Raw genomic sequence first — 13,066 nt, 5'->3', positions numbered from 1 at the left:
CTCCAAATCTTTAGTGCGTGCACCACTGCAGCTAATTCCAGATCATGAGTCGGATAATTTAGTTCATGTGGCCTAAGCTGTCGTGACGCGTATGCTATCACTTTTCCTTCTTGCATTAGTACACAACCGAGTCCATTTTTGGACGCGTCCGTGTAGATCACATATTCCTTGTCAGCTGTTGGGACGGCTAACACTGGTGCCGTAGTAAACTTTTCCTTGAGTTCTTGGAAGCTCTTCTCGCACTCCTCTGTCCAAGAAAATTTTATTCCCTTCCTGAATAGTTGCGTCATTGGCCTTGCAATTTTGGAAAATCCTTCCATAAACCTCCGATAGTAACCTGCCAATCCTAAGAAACTTCTTATCTCATTAGGGTTAGTAAGCGATCTCCATTCGCGCACTTCTTGCACTTTTTCAGGGTCCACTTTAATCCCTTCTGATGACACAATATGTCCTAAAAACGTGACTTCGTTGAGCCAAAACTCGCACTTGCTGAATTTGGCATAAAGGCGCTCCGTCCTCAACGTTTCTAGAACAATTCTCAGATGTTCCTCATGGTCTTTCTCATTCTTCGAGTATATCAGGATGTCATCTATGAATACCAAGACAAATTTGTCTAAGTACGGATGGAACACTCGATTCATGAGGTCCATGAACACGGCTGGCGCATTGGTTAGTCCGAATGGCACAACTACAAATTCGTAGTGGCCATACCTAGTTCGAAATGCCGTCTTAGGTACGTCTTCTGGTCGAATCTTCAGCTGGTGAAAACCAGACCGCAAATCAATCTTCGAGAACACGCTTGCTCCCTTGAGCTGGTCGAAGAGGTCATCTATCCTTGGTAAAGGATATTTGTTCTTTAGTGTCACTTTGTTCAGTTCCCTATAGTCTATGCACATTCGCAATGTGCCATCCTTTTTCTTCACGAAAAGTACGGGTGTACCCCAAGGTGATACACTTGGCCTAATGAATCCAAGTTCCAAAAGTTCTTGCAGTTGTATCTTGAGTTCTTCCAACTCTTTAGGAGCCATCCGGTACGGTGCCTTCGAAATGGAAGCTGCCCCGGGCTCCAAATCAATGGTAAACTCAATTGGTCTGTCCGGCGGTGGCCCTGGCAGAATCTCTGGAAATACATCTGAAAAGTCCCGTACAATTGCTACATCTTCTATGCTCCTTTCAGTTCCCAGTTCTCCGTGCAAGTATACGAGGTAAGCTGGGTATCCCTTCTTCATCATTTTCGTTGCTTGCAGAGCGGAGATGATCATCTTTCTTCTCCCCATGCTAATTCCGTGGAAATGTGACGACTCCCTTCCTGGGGATCGGAATGATATCCGTCTTTCATTACATAGGATGGTGGCATAGTTCTCGGCTAGCCAGTCCATTCCTAGGATTATGTCCACATCTCCCATCGGTATAACATACGAGTTGTTCACTACAAGCTTGAGTGACCCTATGTTCAGTTCTAGGATCAAGCACACATGTTTGACTATCGTCATCCCTCCTATAGGTGATGATATACTCAACTCCTGGTCAGCTCTTTCCATTTTAAGTTTTAAGGTGTCGACACATGTACTTGAAATGAAAGTATGCGATGCGCCCGTATCAAACAGAAGTACGACATGGGTATTAAGTAGCATGCCCATACCTGCCAGGTTTCCCTGGTTGTTCTCGGGCTGCTTCTGCCTCATAGCATAGGCTTTAGCACGACGAGGCTTTTCATGTTGTTTCTGTTGTCGCTGCTGTTGTTGGCGGGCCTGTTGCTGATACGGTTGTTGAGGTTGTGGTTGGTACGGTAGCTGTTGGTGCTGCTGTGGCTGCTGATACTGTGGTTGCTGCCTTGGGTATGGTTGGGGCAGAGCTTGGATTGCTCGCAGATGCGGAGCCTGGATAGGTGGGTTCGGCCTTGAACTCGTCCCATGTTGCTTATTCGGGCACCGGTTTGCATAGTGCCCCTTCTGGTTGCAGATATAGCAACTATCACTGCCGGCCTTACAGATTCCCACATGACTTTTGTTACATTTGGGGCAATGTGGGGCCCTCTGTTGGTTATTTCCCATCTGTTTCGGTGCGCCCTGGCTTCCATAGCCCTGTGACTGGAAGACCCGTCCCTGCCATGGCCTCTTCTCGCCTTGGTTCGGGTTACTATTGTCCCATCTCCTCTTTCCTTTGAAATTCTGATTATAACTTTGATCATGTGGAGGTGCTGGCGCAGGTACAGTTGCAGGTCTTTCTCCTGGCATGGCTGCCTCAATGTCTAACGCTCGGCTGAGCGACTCAGTGTAAGACAATCCTCCGTGGCTTGCCAAAGCCATCCTAATTTCGTGCCTCAGACCGGCACAAAACTTTTCAGCCATCTTTTCATATGTGTCAACTTGTTTCGGCGCATATCTAGACATATCGCAGAACATCCTGTCGTATTGAGTTACCGACATCTTTCCTTGCTTTAGATTGTAAAATTCAACTTCCTTCTTCTTGCGGTAGCTCTTGGGTATATACTTGTCATATATACCGACTTTGAATTGTTCCCAAGTCAGGTTTTCTATCTGCTATGCTGTCATCGTTTTCATCCTTGCTTCCCACCAGAAATCAGCTGACCCAGTCAACTGAAAGGACATACAAGTCAGACGCTCCTGATCAGTGCAGCGCAGGAAGTTGAAAATGCGCTCAATAGCGCGAACCCAAGTCTCAGCTTCTGCCGGGTCTCCTGTCCCGTTGAAGGTGGGTGGGTTCTGTCGCAAGAATAATTCCTCAATCCGCCGTTCTGGCTGAACAGGTGGTTGAACTAATTCAGGTTCTGGCCCTGCTTCTGGGCCTCTCTCATCATTCCGGGGAATCCTTCCCCCTCCTCTCGGACGCCCTCGTTTTGGTGGCATTCTAATGAGTAAAAACACAAGTTATCAGTGCATTAAAATGCAATAAGGACATACTATCATTTCTATAGTTACTCCTTAACTCATCGAGTTCTGCTCCTGCTAAAACTTAAGCGAACATATAAATAAAACATAGCGGTTCGACTTGTCGCGAAAGACTGATAGGGTCGCTACATAGACATGGGAAATTAGTATCAATGAGAACTATTTCATCAACATTTGAATATAGATATGGTGATCTATCCAAGCATTATACATGATGAACTGGCTATCTTGCAAATTCATCATGAAAGAGCTCAGTTCCAAAATGCCCTATTAACCAGCGTTTTCGTACTAATACTAGTCAAAATAACTAAGCCAACATAGGGGCATACAAAAGTATCGAAATGATCATCGTTTTCGAAATACACAAATAAGGTCCTACTAAATGCACAAGAGATTGTCTGTATGCATTACGTGCTTGACCCTTGGGTTGAAGCATACGTGTTTGACTGATTTAATCTGATGAGTATCTGTTTGTCCTTGGGTCACAGAAAATCTACCAACAGCTAGTAGATCGCAATGATTCAAATCACAAATGGCAATTATGCAAAGTGTTTCAATAATTTGCCAAACAATTGAAAATGAATAACCATAGGATAGAAATGAATTGACTGAAAGGTCGAAACGAAATGACCTAATAGTCTGAACCCGTTTGGCTTTTCAGATGAAGGTTTAAAATATATAGGTTTAAAGACCCATATATGACGACTACTGAGATTTTGGCCATGTGGACTGGCCAGGTCCGACACAACTACTTCTCAGTCACTCGGAAATACTTTTCCGAACTTGGAAATTCTTGATCACTAGCTGCAAAAGGTACCTCTGTTATAAAGTCTCCACTTTTTTTTTTAATATCTAAAATCTATCATTGAGAATGTTCTAGAGATTCTCAAGATTGAAGTCTATTTTCTATAATCAACATCATTTCTTAAAATCTTCTATGAGCGAAGTAAGACCTTTCAACAGTATTCAAACTTACTCAACAATCTAAATGATCTTAATATGTTACTTCTAGCATTGAGCGTTCATTCTCATAACGCTTGAAATGTGACCATGTAAATTGAAACACTAACGTGCCCTTGCGAAGGACCTTATGAATCATGACATCTTTCATAATGAAATAGATTTTGCTTCTCTGAGCATCTTATTTAGTATGGATCGCTACACATAATACTAAGTGATGGAACGACTTTAGTCAACGCCTTCATTCTGGTCACTATGTTGATCGTCTAACCCGAGATGTTGTAATTGGGGCGATGTCTTTGATAGAGTAAGGTATGTATACTTAACTTGAGTATACTCTTAGGGTCTCGTTAGAATCTCAATCCTTTAACCCCATCGTCGAACCGTTGCCGACATTTCAAGCTCTTATTAAACTTGCAACCATCCTTGGGAATTTATCCCATTTTATGCATTTGCATAGATTTTTCTTTTGTCAATCATAATGGTTGGTAACTGCTAGTATCCATGTCACATCTCGTCTTTCGGATTCGTAGCACGTGATCATAATCAATAAGGGTTCTCAACCATGTCCCGTGTAATGTAATAGGTAATGTAAAAGGTTCCGTATATCAGGAATTGCAAGCTGAAAGTTCTAGTCGCAATACTATATCATCATTAAACAAAGCGTTATGACCCGATGCGAGTCTAACTCTAAAGGTTGAACATAAATCATAAAGGTTCTCTTCATGCCATAACTAGTGATAATCGAGGCTAGAAGTGAGTCTCAACTTATTAGGGATTAGCTAACTGATTACATAAGTCACACTCATCGCTATAAGCAATATCATACTTAAACTATCATTGAATAAGGCAATAGTCGATTAGGTGTTCCGTCTCGCGTGAACAACCTGAATGAAGAACTATGCCTGCTTCAGTGATTCGTGCGTGGCACTCTGCTTGCACTGCTTTCATTGGATTCTCTTTCTCTTTCTCAGCTCTTCACCATGGCTATAGTGAAATATAACTGAGTTTCTAGCTTCTATTGTTCTTCTCGTAACAGTGATCATGCATTCTTAACGCATCTAAGTTCATTGAGATATCTAATCAATCAATAATGCATAAACTTGAATGTAAGCATCAGTACATTCATATAAAACGTGAACTTCTCAATGTTTTAAAATCATTACCACCTTCTTTCTTGCTGAGCATGACGATGTGATGAAGTGCTGAGCTTTTGTCGACTGACTATTTCATACTAGTTATCATACTAGAAAAATTGGTTAACTCTAGGGTTCAGAGCAAATGAACTGCTCTGATACCACTCTGTCACGACCGGCCCTAATTAAGGATAATTAAGCCGGGGAAACCGTGACTAATGGAGGGAGATTAGAAGCGGGGTAGAAAGGGGAATAATCAAACAAGAAAGGATCACATTTCATCATTTAACAAAAGGAATATTTATAATATAACAGAAGTTTAGTCGTATAGACTCAAATAACTAGTAAGTTCAAATATCTCTGACTTAGCCAAATAAACATAAAACTTCTGAGTACGCAGCGGAATAAGGTTCTGATTACATGTATGAAGACATGTAACCCTAGAGTTCATTAATACATAATAAGACAAAAGAGTCCCGCTCGTCACTTCATCACCATCGGCAGCTGCTCAACCTGCACATTTAGAAATATATGCAGGGCTGAGTACAAAAGTACTCAGTGGGCACATATGCCTACTATGAAATATAACATGCTTCGTAAAGTTGTAAATTGTCATGCCATCATAAACAGTACAGCAAGGGAGTTTTTCGCTAAAAAGGCCCAAGCTTACTAAATTCATTTGTGATTCTTAAAGTTCGTCTGCAGACTAAGTTCTCTTGTAATCTATCATATCTGGAACTGTGTGCCGGAGAGGTGGCCACCTCTCACGGTCACTTGACCGGCCAACCCGCTAGATGACTCACGGCCACTGGTGTACACTAGCCCTGGCAGGATAGCTATCAACTGCTCAAGACCCGAATTCGATTACATGATAAAAGTCACATCAGATAGATATCATACTGAAATTTAAATATTTTATGGCAAGACAATATTTGAAATAACTTCAATTAATTTAGTCATGAAATAACTTGCTTGAACGTAATATTTAAACTCATTTGATATATATGAAAGTAATGCCCACCTGTTAGAAACTTTCTGTGGTACAGTAGCTCCTTGACTGATTATAAATCTCGTGCTTGACCTTTATTACGAGAATATAAATAAGATACTGCTCGAGTAAAATCCTCAAATGAGAATGTGTATTTACTATGCATGATCCTTATGCATGAATTATTATTCTGAAATAATAATCAGGGAATTTCTATTGTTAATCCAGGCTATCGGATTTAAACAAAAGCTAAGTCTCGTTTCATGAAGCCGGATAATTAATAAAATTAATCCGTTCTCTTAGGGTGTTCTAATCCGCCAATTAAATAAACCCCGTTCCTCGTAGTCAATAGAAAATAAATACTTCAACTTATTTGCTTTATAATCTCATAATTAATCGGGCTTAATAAATAGGAACAAGTAATGTTATAAGATTAAATAATTAAAAGGCTCAACATAAGGCAGCCTAATAATTAATTAAGTAGAAGTGTGCTTGAATAATTAACACGAGAGCCAAATTGAAAATATTCATCGGTTCAAGTAATTAAATAAATCTTGGCCCAATAAATAAATAATTAACAGTTGGGCTCAATTAAATAAATCAAACGAGGCCCAACGAAGATAATATAAAAGCCCAATTAAAATAAAATGCAGTTGGGCTTTCATTAATAAACTCGGCCCAAAGAGAAACAATAAAGACCCACATGAAAATAAATACAACAAGGCCCAAAGAAAATAAATAGGAGGCCCAATGAAAATAAGGTAAAGCAGTCACATACTTAACAAAACAATTGGGCTTGATTTAAATCAAGGTTCAGCCCGAAGTCAATTATAAGTGGCCCAAAATAAAATAAATCAAGGCCCAAAATTAAGAAATAATCCAATTAATATAAAATAGATGGGCTTCAATTTTAATAAATTCGGCCCAATGAAATAATGTAATAGAGGCCCATCTGAGTAAAATAAATAAGGCCCAACTGAAATAAAATAACCAAGGCCCAACTGAAATGATACAGCAGCTCAATTAAGTGAATAGTCAAAGGCCCATATAAATAAAATCAGAGGCCCACTCAGTAATTAAAAACGGCCCAATTACAATAAATACAACAAGGCCCAAAAATAAATAAATAATGAAGCCCAAAGAAAATAAAATAAAGGCCCAAATTTTCGGCCCAACTCAATTAAATATAAGTCCAAAACAAATTGAAGAGCCCAACTCCAAATACACTCGGTTCTCTCTCTCAGCAATAATACACTCATCTCTCTCTCTCTAGCTAAGTTCCGCCGCTGCAGAAGCTCGCCGGGAAAGCAGCGGCGATAAGCCGCCGTCATCCTCTGCTCTCCCCTCTCCGTCCGTTTCCGGCGACATCATTGTCGAGCCGCCCTCTCTTTCGGCCCTCCGGCTCAACTCCGGTAAAGCAGCCCCCAACGTTGTCTCCACCTCTCCCTTCTCCTCTTTCTCGTGCGACAGGTACCCCATGCGCCGGCCGGCCGCCACCGCTCCGATTTCGAACGGAGGCGCCGCCTGAGCCCTAGTTTCTTCCCCAAATCAGAGAGCGCCGCCGCCGCTGCAACTGGAAGGCCGGGAGATTCGCCGTGTCGCTTGCTTCGATCCGCCACCGCCGCGGAACCGGCGAGCGGCGCCGCTGCTGCTGTGCAATTTCCAGCGAAGGGTGTCGCCTCGCCTCCTCCTCGGAGCCGTTCAGTTCTGATTCAGACGTCAAGGCAGGGAGTCGAGCCCTGTCTCTTTTCCACCTCCGCCACCATGGTTCTGCCGCCATCTCCTTCGCGTTCCTCCGGCGACCAGGGAAGAGTCCGCCGTTGCTATCGCTGTTCCCGGGGTCGATGAGGTTCGAGTTATGCCACGCCGCTGCTGTTGCCGTTCTCGGACTTCACCGTGACAGCAAGAACTGTCGTCTTAATCTTCGTCACAGCTCGGCTGAATAGGGCAGTCGCCCCCTTCCCATTCGAAGCTAAGTTCTACAATCCTATGATATTCTATTTTCGATCATATATTATGCACTTCGATCTGCTGCTATTCTCATAGCTCGTGAAATCATGGTTATTCTATACTCTTGTTATGAAATGCTGTGGTTTTATCTCAATATATGAATCATACCACTTCTGTGAAACGCCATAAATCATGTATTCGCATATGGTTTGCTTATGTCTCTCTGTAGTATGCTTAATCCTATATTTCTGAACCTTTAATACATGAAGCATGCTCTGTTGGGGTGTAAAATGTGTATATGAAAGTAGTGAACTGAGATAGCATAAAATACCTTGAGGTATTGGTGTTGGTTGGCTGCTGTGGGTGGATTAAGTGGAAGGATTCTTAATGTTTCTGGCAGAGTAATGAATGAAAGTTCTCCTTTAGTATCTCGATTGTTGAGGTGTTTCTGGACTGAGATAACTGAAATGAATTTGGTCCTTCTGTTAATGCAGGTTGCATATGGAAGAAAGGTGAAGAAATTGAACCAAGCTTACCTCTGAAATTTTGGCAGCAGGGCGATGAATGCAGATTTCTCCTGGGTGAATTCCCTTGTGAAGATTGGGAATGAAAATGGTGTACGTGGGCTGATATTGCATAATTGAGTGATGAGTGGTGGGAAAAATGATGAGCGGTGGGGGAAAGTGGTGGGGAAAAGTGATGGTAGTGGTGTAGAGAAGTGGGGAACAAAAATTAATGGAAAGAAAAAGAAAGAAAAAAAAATGTAGAGAAGAATTAATGATGTATTTTCTATGTCTCGGTGATTCTGTAACTGTAATAAAATACTGGCTTCGATTCTGCTTGATACTGTATTTACATAAATCTCGATTTCGACATGTGATATCTCTCTAAAATCGATAAGTTATAAAAATGAATCTAAATTAAATCCGTAGATTTAATGTAGTGACCCGCTTTTTTATATATTTTAAATCTAGTAATGAGTGTTTATTTTTGTTCATCAGTGAATGAAAACGGTTTTTATCCTAATATGAATTCAGCTTATGATCCTGAATTTATATTGTTAAAGCAGTTAATGATATTATTTCAGAGTTATAACTGACTTAGCAAAGTCACGTTATTTATTTAAGCAAGATGAAATTAGATTTTATCTTTATTCAAGTCGTGATTTATTTCTGACTCGTGAGTTAATTAAATCTGCGGATTTAATTTAAATATTAGAACAACAAACGAATTAAATCTACGGATTTAATTTAGATTCATTTTATAATTTATCGATTTAAGCGAGAAATCACATGTCGAAATACGAGATTTATTTAAATAAACAGTATCAAGCATATACGAGCACACGATACATCTTACAGTTACAGAATCACCGAGACAGAGAAAATACATCAATAATTCTCCTCTACATTTTTTTTCCTTTCTTTTTCTTCTCTTTTTCTTTCCATTAATTTTGTTCCCCACTCCATTTTACCACTAAATCTACTTTTTGACTTTCACCACCATTTTCCCCACCACTTTCACCACCAACTCAATTATGCAACAACACATATTGTTCCAGCCATCAAGTCTTTTCTTCCCTCACCAAAACGTGTAGAAGAAGTTGAGAAAGGGAGAGAGAGTTTCCTCCAACTCCAAATTGTAACTTGAAGAGGTATATACTAAGCTTCTTTATTTTGAATTCAGTTGCATATCATCCAAACGGTTCCCAAAAATTCTCAAATTAATTGTGTATCATCTTTCATACATTTTCTATATTTTGGTAAAATTTCAGAATATTTAGAGCTCGCATGATTTATTTATGAATTTGTAAACATCACTGCCCATCTGGAATACATTTTTGGTAAACAATCTTTGGGAGATCATAAGTAAAGTTTCAATCGGTGAAAACCTTTGAAACTTGAATATGTCACTCTAGACTCCCGTATCTTTCTTTTGACATCGCCCTCACCATTTTTGAGTAAGGGAAACAACCGGTATAAATTCTTGAAATCTAGTTCTTATTCCATGTACCATCCAGTAGATTTTACAAACCTACGACTTTGAGGTGGAAAAGGCCGACTTAAATATTTGATTCTCAAGCCTATCTTTCTACTGAATATTCACTGACATGTTGGGAACTTACTTGTTCAGTTTTAGAATTTTTGGTGAAGCTTAAAGTGGTTTTTCCGATTTATGTTCTGAATCTGCCAAACTTGAACTCTTTTTGTGCACTGAACTTTAGATAGTCATATCTTCTAAACCATGAAGGTTCTTAGAGTAAATCCAACTGGAGAGTGTTATGATCTCTCCCTAGTTTCCAGATTGACCTTTGGGGTTCCCAGTGGAGTTTTGTAAAGGGAGATATGAATTTTTAAAGAAAGCCCACTGACTTGGTTGTAATCTGGAAATATGAAATTTACAGATTTTTGCTTGTTAAATACCCATCTTTGAGAGGGCATATCTTGCTCGTTTGAATTGTTTTTCATTCGATTCAAATTGGAGAATGATCCTTGAAATGTCTAGTTTCCAGAATGTCTTTTGGAGCCTCATTTGGAGATCCGAGGTAGATTTGGTGTCTATTGTAAATCAACCCCTTAAGAGCTCAAGTTGTTGAATTATTTTCTATGTATCAAAGTTTATTTTAAAGGATGTTTCGTGAAAGATTTAGTATATGTGCGTAACAAGTTTGGGACTATTTATTTTAAATGAGGTCCGTTCTTTATTTAAATTAGGATGGACTTTTAATGAATATTTTTGGGATTAAACTATTATTTCTTGATTTATATAAATTATTTTTAAGGACTTATAAATATGAATTTCGTAGGCCTACTGACCTACTGTGATCGACGGTTTGTCGATGTCTAACAGCTTTGAAAATTTTATAGCAAGTCCCTACATGAGTCTTGAGTACCCTGGTAAAATTTCAAGCCATTCCAACTTCGTATGATACTTCTTTAAAATGCAAAACCTAAACTGCACATTACTACTGAGAATTTCAGAGAACAGAGAAACGAGTCATTTATTTCAGTAGCTTCCTGGGTGATCTAGCTTTCCAAATTTTTATGGTATTAACCTTATTGTGTTATTTAGATATCCACCAAAGTTGAGCCCAGTTTGACAACGTTTACTATTTTTCAAAAATACAAGTTTTCGATTGTTCAAAACTGCCGAACATGGTAGATCATGGTAAAAACGTCATATCTCTCAAACCACTTGGAGTTTTCGACTCTATTTTTTTTTTATATGAAACTAGACTCGAAGATCTTTCTTTCGGTATGAGTCTCGAGTCCAGGAGATGTCGGAGTCAGAACAGATTAAATTTTGAAGTTGAGTCAGTGTAAAAGCAGAGCATGTTTTGATGATGTTTGATTGTGATTCTTATGTGCCTTATGTTGAGCCTTTTTATTTTATTTTATTTTTTTTAATTTTATAACATTACTTGTTCTTATTTATTAAGCCCGGTTAATTATGAGATTATAAAGCGAATAAGTTGAAGTATTTATTTTCTATTGACTACGAGGAACGGGGTTTATTTAATTGACGGATTAGAACACCCCGAAGAGAACGGATTAATTTTTGTTAATTATCCGGCTTCATGAGACGAGACTTAGCTTTTGTTTAAATCCGATAGCCTGGATTAACAATAGAAATTCCCTGATTATTATCTCAGAATAATAGTTCATGCATACGAGATTCATGCATAGTTAAATTACGCATTCTCATTTAATTGAGAATTTTCCCTCGATTTAAAGTCTTACGTTATTTTCTCGGATTAAAGGTCGAGCGCAAGAATAAGAGCTCGTCAAGGAGTCACTAATCTGTAGCAAAGCTTTGCTATCAGGTGGGTTACTTTCATATATATCAAATGAGTTTAATGTTATGTTTGAACAGTTATTTCATTGCAAAATCTTTGAACTGAAAATTATTTCAAATGTTGTCTTGCCATAAATGTTTCAATGTTTGGTATGATATCTATCTGATGTGGCTTTGCCAGTTATTATGCAATCGAATTCGGGTCCTGAGCAGTTGATAGCTATCCTGCCAGGGCTAGTGTACACCAGTGACCGTGAGTCATCTAGCGGGTTGGCCGGTCAAGTGTCCGTGAGAGGTGGCCACCTCTCCGGCACACAGTTCCAGATATGATAGATTACAAGAGAACTTAGTCTGCAGACGAACTTTAAGAATCACAAATGAATTTAGTAAGCTTGGGCCTTTTTAGCGAAAAACTCCCTTGCTGTACTGTTTATGATGGCATGACAATTTACAACTTTACGAAGCATGTTATATTTCATAGTAGGCATATGTGCCCACTGAGTACTTTTGTACTCAGCCCTGCATATATTTCTAAATGTGCAGGTTGAGCAGCTGCCGATGGTGATGAAGTGACGAGCGGGACTCTTTGTCTTATTATGTATTAATGAACTCTAGGGTTACATGTCTTCATACATGTAATCAGAACCTTATTCCGCTGCGTACTCAGAAGTTTTATGTTATTTTGGATAAGTCGGAGTTATCCGAACTTACTAATTATTTGAGTCTATACGACTAAAACTCCGTTATATTATAAATATCCATGTTGTTAACAATGATGAAATGCGATCCTTTCTTGTTTGATTATTCCCCTTTCTACCCCGCTTCTAATCTCCCTCCATTAGTCACGGTTTCCCCGGCTTAATTATCCTTAATTAGGGCCGGTCGTGACAGAGTGGTATCAGAGCAGTTTATTTGCTTCTGAACCCTAGAGTTAACCAATTTTTCTAGTATGATCACTAGTATGAAAGAGTCAGTCGACCAAAAGCTCAGCCTTCATCACATCGCCATGCTCAGCAAGAAAGAATGTGGTAATGATTTTTAAACATGAGAAGTTCACGTTTTATATGAATGTACTGATGCTTACATTCAAGTTTATGCATATTGATTGATTAGATATCTCAATGAACTTAGATGCGTTAAGAATGCATGATCACTGTACGAAAAGAACAATAGAAGCTAGGAACTCAGTTCATATTTCACTATAGCCCTGGTGACGAGCTAAGAAAGAGGAAGAGAATCCAATGAAAGCAGTGCAAGCAGAGTGCCACGCACGAATCACTGAAGCAGGCATAGTTCTCATTCAGGTTGTTCACGCAGACGGAAGC

The 13,066-nt window shown here is 39.4% G+C and overlaps 1 long non-coding RNA gene across 1 annotated transcript; it reads left to right on the top strand.

Annotated features, from left to right (window-relative positions):
• Window positions 1–8,934: 8,934 nt before the first annotated feature.
• Window positions 8,935–12,516, top strand: LOC131017195 (uncharacterized). Its single transcript, XR_009099469.1, has 3 exons — window positions 8,935–9,600; window positions 11,707–11,769; window positions 12,285–12,516. It is a non-coding gene; the product is annotated as an uncharacterized LOC131017195 (long non-coding RNA).
• Window positions 12,517–13,066: the final 550 nt, after the last annotated feature.

Source organism: Salvia miltiorrhiza, chromosome 3 (assembly GCF_028751815.1).
Source record: "Salvia miltiorrhiza cultivar Shanhuang (shh) chromosome 3, IMPLAD_Smil_shh, whole genome shotgun sequence".
NCBI lineage: Eukaryota > Viridiplantae > Streptophyta > Magnoliopsida > Lamiales > Lamiaceae > Salvia > Salvia miltiorrhiza.
This window is presented reverse-complemented; position numbering and strand designations above follow the sequence as displayed.